Source organism: Gigantopelta aegis, chromosome 3 (genome assembly GCF_016097555.1).
Source record: "Gigantopelta aegis isolate Gae_Host chromosome 3, Gae_host_genome, whole genome shotgun sequence".
NCBI lineage: Eukaryota > Metazoa > Mollusca > Gastropoda > Neomphalida > Peltospiridae > Gigantopelta > Gigantopelta aegis.
The window spans coordinates 69,383,572-69,395,503 of record NC_054701.1 but is presented as its reverse complement, the minus strand read 5'-3'; the positions used below and the strand labels follow the sequence as shown (position 1 = coordinate 69,395,503).

At 35.0% G+C, this 11,932-nt stretch overlaps 1 long non-coding RNA gene across 2 annotated transcripts; it reads left to right on the top strand.

The window, feature by feature from the left end:
* Positions 1-3,559: 3,559 nt before the first annotated feature.
* On the top strand, positions 3,560-11,560 carry LOC121392054. 2 transcript variants are annotated; one of them, XR_005960408.1, is made up of 4 exons: positions 3,560-3,623; positions 8,276-8,674; positions 9,985-10,080; positions 11,120-11,560. It is a non-coding gene; the product is annotated as an uncharacterized LOC121392054 (long non-coding RNA). The 2 variants fall into 2 exon arrangements; XR_005960409.1 differs by lacking the exon at positions 3,560-3,623 and adding an exon at positions 6,070-6,180.
* The last annotated feature ends 372 nt before the right edge of the window (positions 11,561-11,932 follow it).

Here is an 11,932-nt window from a genome sequence, read left to right as displayed (position 1 = left end):
AGACCGATGGCCTGCCACGACGCCACCGAGGCTGGTCTATTGAACGAAAGCGAGTTGGATACGTTTTTCAACAACGAGTTGCATTATATTTCTTACATCTGCTCCAAAACCAGATTTAAAACAAATATTACCGTATTTTCCGACTAAAGCTTTTTTTACAGGCCTTTCAGTAACTCAATTTCGATTGTGCTTTCTAACATTGGATGGTAGCCGATTCTACGTTGGATCTGGTACTGTGATACTTACTCTGTGTATGCTGGCTCGAGTGTCCTCTAGCCCTTCCAGCTGGGGAAGGCTAGACGACACTCGAGCTAAGTATTTGCTTGCTGATCAGTTCGAATGGTGTGGCTACTGCAACAAAGAGACCGGTTCAGGTTGGAGAGAGAGAGACAGACAGACAGACAGACACAGAGACACCGAGACAGACAGACATTATGAACTGGCAGTGTTTAAACTCCAATATAGGAGCCTCATGTTGAAGCCCAAGATGCCAAAAACATCATGGGCAGTGCTCGGCCCAAAATGTCCCAATTGCATTTTTTGCCAAGATATGCCATATACTTTGTTACATTTGCTTAAATCGTTCAATTTTGTTTTTCTTTAACGATACCTCTAGACCAGATTAATTAATTAATCATCCGCTATTGGATGTCACACAATTGGTAATTCTGAGAGGAAGCCTGTCACATTTTTTCCCTTTAGTAGCAAAGGGTGTTTTATATGCACTTTCCCACAGAGAGGACGGGACATACAAAATCATTTGATATACCAGTCGTCGGGCTCTGGTTCCACCATTTAAATGCATGTGAACCTTTTGAAACGAGTGGGATTTTCGGTCGGTTTTAATCCGGTGAAGCTATTGAGTTTTCCTACTACAACCAGTGATTCATGGATGGCATATCGTAGGAAATATTATGCAATATGCTGTGGAAATATGTATATACTTTGTGTGTACATGTATATGTGTGTGCGTGTATCTACTATCTATGTATATATGTACATGTATGCATGAATGGAGGTAGGCAGGTAGGTAGTGGATTGGTACGTAGGTATGTATGGATGGATCGATGGACGGTTTAAAGTTTATTTGATTTTAACGATACCACTAGAACACATTGATTCATTGATTTATTAATCACCAGCTAGAGTTTTAGAGAGAAAACCCGCTACATTTGTTTCCATTAGTAGCAAGGGGTCGTTTGTATGCACTCACAAACTAGATAACACATACCACGGTCTTTGATATACCCCTCGTCAAAGGTCGTGGTATGTGCTATCCTGTCTTTGGGATGAGGCATATAAAAGATACCTTGCTACTAATGGAAAAATGTAGCGGGTTTCCTCTTTATGACTGTCAAAATGACCATATGTTTGACATCCAATAATCGATGTGCTCGAGTGGTGTCGTTAACAAAATAAACTTTTGATATACCACTCGTGGCGCACTGGCTGAATCGATAAATAGTGCAATGGGTCCACCGACGGGGATTGATCCTAGACAGACCGCGCATCAGTCGAGCTATTTACCACTGGGCTACGTCCTGCCTCAGATCGATGCATGTATGTTTGTGTGTTCTCATGCGTACCTGTATGTGTATCTGGTTATGTACATGTGTTTGCGTGTGCATATTTAGCTATGTCCCGGGTTTGGCGATACATAAATGTTGACTTTCACTTGTATTTATACGTCGTACTATGTAACAGTCAGCGTATTTCCTACTACTCAAACCACATGATTATATCTCGGTTCTTCTTTCATAAAAATATGTTTTGCTCTCTCTCTCTCTCTCTCTCTCTCTCTCTCAAAAAAAAAAAAAATTAATAATTATATATATATATATAATATATATATATATATATATATATATATATATATATATATATATATATATATATATATATATATATTATTGTATATATATATATTATGAATAAAAATTGTATTATGCAAGCCGCTAGAATGCATACGTCAATTATGGAGTGTCACCCTAGTACGTTTGCTTGAATGTCAATAAACCTAGTGCCGTGACCTCGATTAATTTACATCTAATTTGCAGTTATCAAATTCTTAAAGTATGTGATCTGACAAATATCACATACTTTGATACACACACACACACACACACACAGAGACACAGACACACACACACACACAAACACACACGCACGCACGCGCACACGCACGCGCACACACACACTCATATTATTTTCATTGCTCCTTGAAAGCTATAATATCCGGTATATTTTAGACAAATAAGCATTTAAAAGTTTAAAGTTTTTTTAACGACACCACTAGAGCACATTGATTTATTAATCATCAGCTTTTGGATGTAAAGTATATGGTAATTTTGACAGTCATAGAGAGAAAACCCGCTACATTTTTCCATTAGTAGCAAAGAATCATCCCACAGATAGGATAGCACATACCACAGCCTTTGATATACTAGTCGCGGTGCACTGGCTGGAACAAGAAATGGGTCCACCGACACGGATCGATCCTAGACTGACCGTGCATCAAGCGAGCGCTTTACCACTGGGCTAGGTCCCGCCCCAAATAAGCATTTAGAACAGATTATAAACAACATTTTTCTTTCCGTAACATGCCTTTCTTTTGTTCAGTGCAGTCGTTAATCAATATTATTTTGGCGTTAACAGCAATAAATGACCTGTTATAGATAGAAATATGAGATATATTTACAATTTCACTGCAAAACATATAATTTGAAACAGACTATAACACCCAGGTTAATACTGATTACACCTGAAACCACCACACTGCTTAGGTTGGGTACTATCCGGTGTAATCTGTATCTACCTGGGTGTTATAGTCTGTTTCAAATTACATATGTTTTACAGTGAAATTGTAAATGTATCTCATATTTCTATCTATAACAGGTCATTTATTGTCATTTTTTGTACCAGTTGTTTGAATACTGTAACAGGTCATGATAATACTGACACATTTTTATGGTTTTTATCCCAGGGATTTTCGTAATTAATATATAAGACTGGAACATCACATGGGTTTAATTTTGATTAGTACTTTTAGTGTCTGTGTATGGTTCTACAAGTCTTATTGTACGCCATCTAATTATATAGATTACTGTATCAGTAGGCCTACTAAACAAATATCTGTACACTACTAGTAAATTCAAAACTTACCTTCTGTTTTCTTTTGCAAAACAAATACCCAAACAGCAAGTACAGTAACATGGGAGACCCCCCCTCCCCCCCCCCCCCCCCCCCCGAAATCGCCTTTTTATAATTTATTATATCTGACATTGATATCTGACATTATTATATTTACTCAACATAGAAATATATGCCCAATATCACTGCAATCTATTTTGGAACCCCCTTTTTCAAAATCCTATGTATTGGAACCCCCCTTTTAAAAATCCTTTGTACGCCCATGAGTAACTACTATTCCGATTGGACATACTAGTGTAAACTGAAACTAAAGTAGCTACGGGTATGCTGTTTACATTTCTGGGACACTTCCTAAAATAGAATCTCTTCTCATTGGTTACCCGTAATACTATATTACGGGTAACTTATAGCTGTTGTGTGTTCTCTCGTGTTCACGTTTCAGTGGATTAGTTGCTGTTTGTTCTGGAGAAGAGGTATTAACTTATGATTTATAATTTATTTATGTTTATACCAGGAACGATACTGGTACTAGTAAATGTAAACAGTAGCCTACCGGTCTTTCGATTGTTATGCACTGTTACATTAGGGTTCTGTAAATCCATGTGCAGGAAATAGTGTAGTGGTGGGGGGGGGAGGGGGGGTCTAGACGGTGGCGAGCGAAGTTTGTGGTGGGGTTCGTGTATAAGCGTACGAGACGGGGGCAGGGGGGCACTTGCTCACCCCCCCCCCCCCCCCCCAGTGATGGAGCAAGTCCTTAAATTCGGGCAAAAATGGTAGAGATATCCGGACAACACGAGACCGTTTTGTCATGCATTTCCATCATTCTACCCGAAAAATTAGTTGTAATCCATTGGAAAATGCGTAGTGATCATAGTCATTACACCAATATTTAATGTATTCTTAAGATAAAAAAAAAACCACCAGAAATCGTTCATATGCAAGAAAATAAGAAAATGTATGGTAATTAAAAATATGGAAAAGTTATTTTATAATGATGACATTTTAGAAATACAATGTAGTTGATACATTTTGCAATTTGGGTTCCATTTTGTTCTTCAATAATAAATGTACAGTCGCTGAAAAACATTTAGCAAATCAAGGTAGAAAAAGCTACTTTTGCATTATGTCCAAATACAAAATTGTCACATTTAAATATCGAAACATTAATGTCATTATTTCACTTGTTATATACTATTTTATGTTGTGCTTCTGAAGTCTGGGGACTTTATAAATGGAAGGCAATAAAATGAGTTCACCTCGATTTATGTAAACGATTACTAGGTGTAAATTATATCTTCTAATAAGTCGATGCTATATGTTGCTCTTCTTCGAGTTCCATTATGAGTTAGTAGAATATTAAATATGATAAAGTACTGATACATATTTTTGAATATAGATAACCGACTAATAAAAACACTGTTACTTATAGCTATATGATTCTGTTGGAAGTTCATTTTGAAAAATAAAATGGGCTTACTATGTTAAGTATGAAGTGACTAGGTTAGGTTTTGGAGAGTTTTTGGACCAACCAACATAATGATTATAAACACCTACCTGCTACTAAACAAAGACTGTTAGACCAAACACAACAGGTACTTATTGGTCCGATCTATGATATTGCAAATATGTTATTGATGGTAATGTATATTGTTTGCATTATTACCTACATAATATTTTCCTGCACATCTTAGATTGTTTTTCTTTCTAAATACCGTCTTTCAGTACAGCATTTAGCCATCGTAACTGGCAAATATCAAAATAATCATAAATAAAACATAATGTTTAAGTGTGTTTTATGACCGCCGTGTATATAGCCACTTCTATGTTAAAGGGACATGCCTGAGTTTGCTGCACTTTTTAAGATGTTATCGACTAACAGAGACTTTTTAACGATTGTAATTACATATCAAATATATTTTTCTGCATAAAATATTAGTGGCTGTATATTAAACGTGTTTCTGATCGTTCTAATATTTGTACTAGGTTAAATTTCATCATATTTCCAAAAATATTGTTTTTTCGTACGTACGAAATTATTTGAAGACAAAATCCAGTTTGGACTTCTTACAAATATTAAAGGGACATTCCCGAGTTTGCCGCATTGTAAGATGTTTCCGACTAATAAAATAGTTCCACGATTTAACTTACATATTAAATATATTTTCTTGTTTAGAATATCAGTTTCTGTATATTCAATGTGTTTCTGGTCGTCTTAATATTTGTAAAAAGCCCAAACTGGATTTTCTCTTCAAATAATTTCGTATGTACAAAAAAAACATAATTAAGGAATAAAACTAAATTTAACCTAGTACAAATATTAGAAGGATCAGAAACATGTTTAATATACAGCCACTAATATTTTATGCAGAAAAATATATTTGATATGTAATTACAGTCGTCAAAAAGTCTCTGTTAGTCGATAATATCTTAAAATTGCAGCAAACTCGGGAATGTCCCTTTAAGACGACCAGAAGCAAATTGAATATACAGACACTGATATTCTAAACAATAAAATATATTTAATGTGTAAGTTTAATCGTAGAAATGTTTTATTAGTCGGAAACATCTTACAATACAGCAAACTCAGGAATGTCCCTTTAAGTGACAAAGACGGCGACGGTTATTCCGAGAAATCATATTAAACTTTTATCACACAATCAACCTCTTTCAAACGCGTGGCTCGAAAACCTTACGCGCCAGTGATTATGAAAAGGACTTCGAACAAAGATATTGCTTGTGCAACATTCGAGTGCATTTCTAGGAAAACGACCGTTCTCGAGAAACGAAACGAGACAGATATCTACGGGAGACTATTAGTGTCACGTGGACAATAAAATATTTATAAGTGTAAGGCCACTACACCCTCTTTTCGCTCACTAACCACTAACCCACTGTCCTGGATAGACAGCCCAGATAGCTGAGGTATGTGTCCAGGACAACGTGTTTGAACCTTAAATGGATTATAAGCACGAAAATAAGTTGAAATGAAGTGAAAAATTCGCAATTACCAGATACTGATACTGACTCTTGGTGAGTCCTTATAACATTAATCTGACGAAAGTATCGGCGTACGTGGCCTAAAATAATTAGCTAAGACGGTGATATAGTCTTCACCAGTTAAAGTTTGTTTGTTTAAAGACACCACAAGAGCACCTTGATGTATTAAAGGGATATTCCTGAGTTTCCTGCAATTTTTTAAGATGTTATCGACTAACAGATACTTTTTAACGATTGTAATTAATTATTCAATATATTTTTCTGCATAAAATATTAGTGGCTGTATATTAAACGTGTTTCTGATCGTTCTAATATTTGTACTAGGTTAAATTTCATTTTATTTCCTAAAATATGTTTTTCGTACGTACGAAATTATTTGAAGACAAAATCCAGTTTGGGCTTCTTACAAATATTAAGACAACCAGAAACACATTGAATATACAGACACTGATATATTCTAAACAAGAAAATATATTCAATATGTAAGTTTAATCGTAGAAATATTTTATTAGTCGGAAACATCTTACAATGTAGCAAACTCAGGAATGTCCCTTAAATCATCGGCTACTGGATGTCAAACATTTGGTAATTCTGACACATAGTCTTAGAGAGGAAACTCTACATTTTTCCATTAATAGCAAGGCCTTTGATATACCAGTTGTGGTGCACTAGCTGGAACGAGAAATACCCCAATGGGCCCATCGACTGGGATCGATCCCAAACCAACCGCGCATCAAGCGAGCGCTTTACCACTGGGCTACGTCCAGCCCCTTCTACTCCAGGTGGACAAAATAATTTAAATCGAAATAACACACTCACCTATCATTACTATATGCGTCCCTACATAGCGTTTATATGATATTGTGCGATTAACTGGTTATCTAAATTTATTACACGTCTGTGTAAGATATTGCTCATGTCATAACAATCACTCAATATCTAACTAGTGTAACATTGGCGTGACGTAGATCATTTGCTGATCCAATTCGTAGAAAAATAACGTGTAGTCGGATTCGAAATCTACTTACTTATGCGTTGCGGCTTGTTTGCAGTTGGTTTGTAATAAATAAAATACTAAACTAGCTTGCCTGTCATACCATTTTTATAAAACTCGTGAACAGTGTTGGTATCTGACTCGCTTTTGCTCGTCAGATACCAAAACTGTTCACTCATTTCATAAAAATGGTATGACAGGCGAGCTCGTTTAGTATTCTATATAGAACATTGTATTCTCAGCTTATCTAAATAATACTTTGTAGTCGCCTGAGGTTCCGTGGGTAACGGGATCGGTCGCCCTCTATGGACTGGCTTTTTCCCCCGTCCCAATGTCCCACGACTGGAACATCCAACATGTATTATATCCTGGCTATTGGAATGCGCATATAAAATACATTTTGCTGCTTTATTGATAAGATAATCTTATGAGATAGCAGTGCGTTTCCTCTCTTTCTCTTTATTTAAATGTTCAAATAAATACATAGCCTTTGTTACAAACGTGCTGAGGTTTCGTTGAACAAATATTCCTTTCCGCTGTCAGCAAACAGTTGTTAATGACGATAATAAAACTGTGTTATTTTTAACCTTCACATAAGATTTTTTTAAAGCGGAATAATTTCAGTTAGGCATATAAACATGTTGGGGTTCTAAAATATTAAAACATAAATAAATAAATAAATAAGCACACAAAACACATGACAAATCAGTCCCTATGCCACTATGTCACGCATGCATTCACGCGAACACCAGATCTCATCTCTGTTTTGACGGTGATTCATGAGTGCATACCATCACAGTTATATATATATATATATATATAAATATATATATATATATATATATATATTCCAGTGAGATCTGTCCGGTGCTAGTTTTGATTTAGTAAACTAGTCTGGGAGTGGCAGTCCTCTTTTACGTGGTGCAGGAAGGATGTATTGTGTAGTAAAGGTTCTCCTCGGGAGTGGCTTTCCTCATATAGACGCGGCACTGGATAGTTTCATACAATCGACCATTATTTTTCACATTGCCATTCGACTTTGCGTTGTGCAGAGGTACGGTCTTCATTGCGGATTACGGTTTTTTGTTGTTCAGACTTGTACATTTCTATTTTCATTTTATTTTATGAATGTAGGTCGCCCTCCCGACTATCAAACCCGATGAGATATCATGATGATACTGGACACAGTCACATTCTGGATGGTCGCCGTGGCGTCAGTGGGTTTCGCGCTGAGGTTAGAAGATATCCGCTGCAACAATCCACTAGATAGTATCATACAACCTAATGTGTGTGAACATGGATGTAAAGATGGGTACTGGGGCATGTACTGCAACAGACGGTGTCCCAAACATTCCTACAAATGTGACCGATTCACGAGGTACTGCCTAGCGTCCTGCGCCGATGGATACTTTGGACATGTATGCAACTTCCCGTGCCCCCATTGTAAGAGGTGTAACGAGCGGGGCATGTGTGTTTCGGATGACTATAATGTTAACACACATTCGAAATCACAACGTCATACACAAACCATGTGTAAGTAAAATAAAATAAAAAAGGATTTTATTGGCATGTATTTTCAGCAGAATAACTGTAACTATAAACCGCTACTTCACTGGATTTTATTGGCATGTATTGTCAGTTGAATAACTGTAACTATAAACCGCTACTTCACTGGATATCAACATAATAATTGTAATTTGCGAACACGCCTTAAGAATATCTAGTTAACGACACCTGAGCACATTTTAATCTAAGGCTAGAGGTCCCTATATAAATGTCTCTACACAAGTTAACATTGCAATTCCAGGCCCACTGGGACGATATTTGAACTGAGGGAGAATGCGGTGGGAGTTATCTGTCTTTGGATAACCTTAAAGGGACATTCCTGAGTTTGCTGCACTTTTTAAGATGTTATCGACTAACAGACTTTTTAACGATTGTAATTACATATCAAATATATTTTTCTGCATAAAATATTAGTGGCTGTATATTAAACGTGTTTCTGATCGTTCTAATATTTGTACTAGGTTACATTTCATCTTATTTCCTAAAATATGGTTTTTTCGTACGTACGAAATTATTTGAAGACAAAATCCAGTTTGGACTTCTTACAAATATTAAGACGACCAGAAGCAAATTGAATATACAGACACTGATATTCTAAACAAGAAAATATATTTAATATGTAAGTTTAATCGTAGAAATATTTTATTAGTCTGAAATATCTTACAATACAGCAAACTCAGGAATGTCCCTTTAAAAGAGATTTTCCAACATTTAGAAAGCAAAAGGAAAATGTCTCAGATAAAAAGTTTTACATGTTTAAAGGTTATTTTTATAATAAGACATTTTTTTACTTAATAGTCCACAAGTGTCGGCATATATATTCAGAAATGCATTTCAAGCTATTTCAGTCTAATTCGTTTAAAGCGTCACTGTTCAATGTTGTCTTTTTATGTGAAATATCTTGAGATCAGCATGTTTGTGCTTTGTTTGGACATGATTATTTTGGGCATACATATTGTGGACCACTTTATCACATTGTCTAAATCCTTGAGCGAGCCACTGTTTTGGGGTTTTTTGTTTAGGTTTTTTGTTGTTTTTGTTTGGGGTGGGGGTGTATGCATGCTTGGTTGAAATAAACTATTGTTTTGGTTTTTTGCGTCGTAGGCATATAAAATAAAATTAATTCAATTCTAAACAGCCCCTATTGCGCATTGCGACACTTGGTTGTGTCTGGATCTCGCAGTAAATATACCAGTCTAAGTTCTTAAATGTATTTTGTATGGGTTTTTTCTCTCTTTTGTTTCCCCTTCTGTGAATATTCATATATTTTCTTTCAGTTGAGACCGATTTAGCTTCAAGAGGGCGTGCTCTTTCTTCAAATGTTGCCGTTGTGCTAATTACCCTGTCATTGCCTTGGATCAATTTATGATGGTGTAAGTAATTTTAAAAATAGTACATTACTGTGTTATTATCTGGTGTATACCCAATAAACCTCCAACCACGCTATCATGAGCAAATATTTTAACTATCTGGGTCGTCCTCCTGTGTAGGACTTCATTATTAATGGTTAAGTGAGTAGTGATAGGGAAATTGGCCTTTTACCGCCCCAAAGAGCCGTTAAAACTCCTTTTGGGTTCGATAATATGTCATTTTCAGGTTGGTGTCTTTATTCACGCAAATAATTATGATCTGCGGACTCATACTATGGCATGTTACCGATTTACATAAATTTACAATATTGGACTTCAGTGGTTGCATATTATCATTAAAGGGATATTCCCGAGTTTGCTGCAATTTTTAACGATTGTAATTACATATCAAATATATTTTTCTGCATCAAATATTGAATGTGTTTCTGATCGTTCTAATATTTATACCAGGTTAAATTTCATTTTATTTCCTAAAATATAATTTTTTCGTACGTACAAAATTATTTGAAGGCAAGTTCCAGTTTGGGCTTCTTACAAATATTAAGACGACAAGACACTGATATTCTAAACAAGAAAATATATTTAATATGTAAGTTGAATCGTAGAAATATTTTATTAGTCGGAAACATTTTACTATGCAGCAAACTCAGGAATGTTCCTTTAAGGCTGATTTTGGAGAATCGTTGGAGGCGGGTTCCATCATGATACTGTGTAGTAAATTACAGCCTATAGTTTGGCCTCTAGTTTCGCCCTAACTCCACCAAAGACGCTTATTTTGTAACGCTTCCTCTTCGCCCTCCTACCCAATCTATATATTTATACATCTGTTTATCTATGCATCTATCTATTTATGTATGTTGCATAATATATTTACGAATGTGTGTATACGTTCGTATGTATGTGCGTGTACGTGTGCATGAGTGTAGCATTAAATGCATCGAATATAATTAAACCAGTGGTTATTACCAATCTTTATTATTGTTGTTGTTATTGTTATTGTTGTTGTTATTTATGATTATGATTATTATTATTATTATTTCAGACCAAAGAGCATCAATTTGGACATGCCAGATACATCGAATAATGGTGACAAAAGAAGATTGGCTAGTGGACAATATAAATAACTAATTAAAACATGATATATTCATTATATATCCAATAACAAATGTTTTTGTACTTAAAGACGTTTACCAAATACTTTCCCAGATTACAAAGCATGTATACCTTTGAACAGTAAGAAACTATCATTTTAAACATTATAGAAGATCTAAACCAGTAATAGCGTTTTGTATATATTTTTCTTATATCATTAAATGCAGAACAACATAATACAAAATGTTATTCATCTTCAAGATTTCCACTATTACATAATATAGTTATATAGTAAAAGTTATGTGCAGTTAATCTTAATTTAGAAACACATACTGTACTCTATACACATTTGGGATTGATTTAATCAAGTAAAGCTTCTTATTTAAAGGGATATTCCTGAGTTTGCTGCACTTTTTTAAGATGTTATCGACTAACAGAGACTTTTTAACGATTGTAATTACATATCAAATATATTTTTCTGCATAAAATATTAGTGGCTGTATATTAAACGTGTTTCTGATCGTTCTAATATTTGTACTAGGTTAAATTTCGTCTTATTTCCAAAAATATTGTTTTTTCGTATGTACGAAATTATTTGAAGACAAAATCCAGTTTGGACTTCTTACAAATATTAAGACGACCAGAAGCAAATTGAATATACATACACTGATATTCTAAACAAGAAAATATATTTAATATGTAAATTTAATCGTAGAAATATTTTATTAGTCGGAAACATCTTATAATGCAGCAAGCTCAGGAA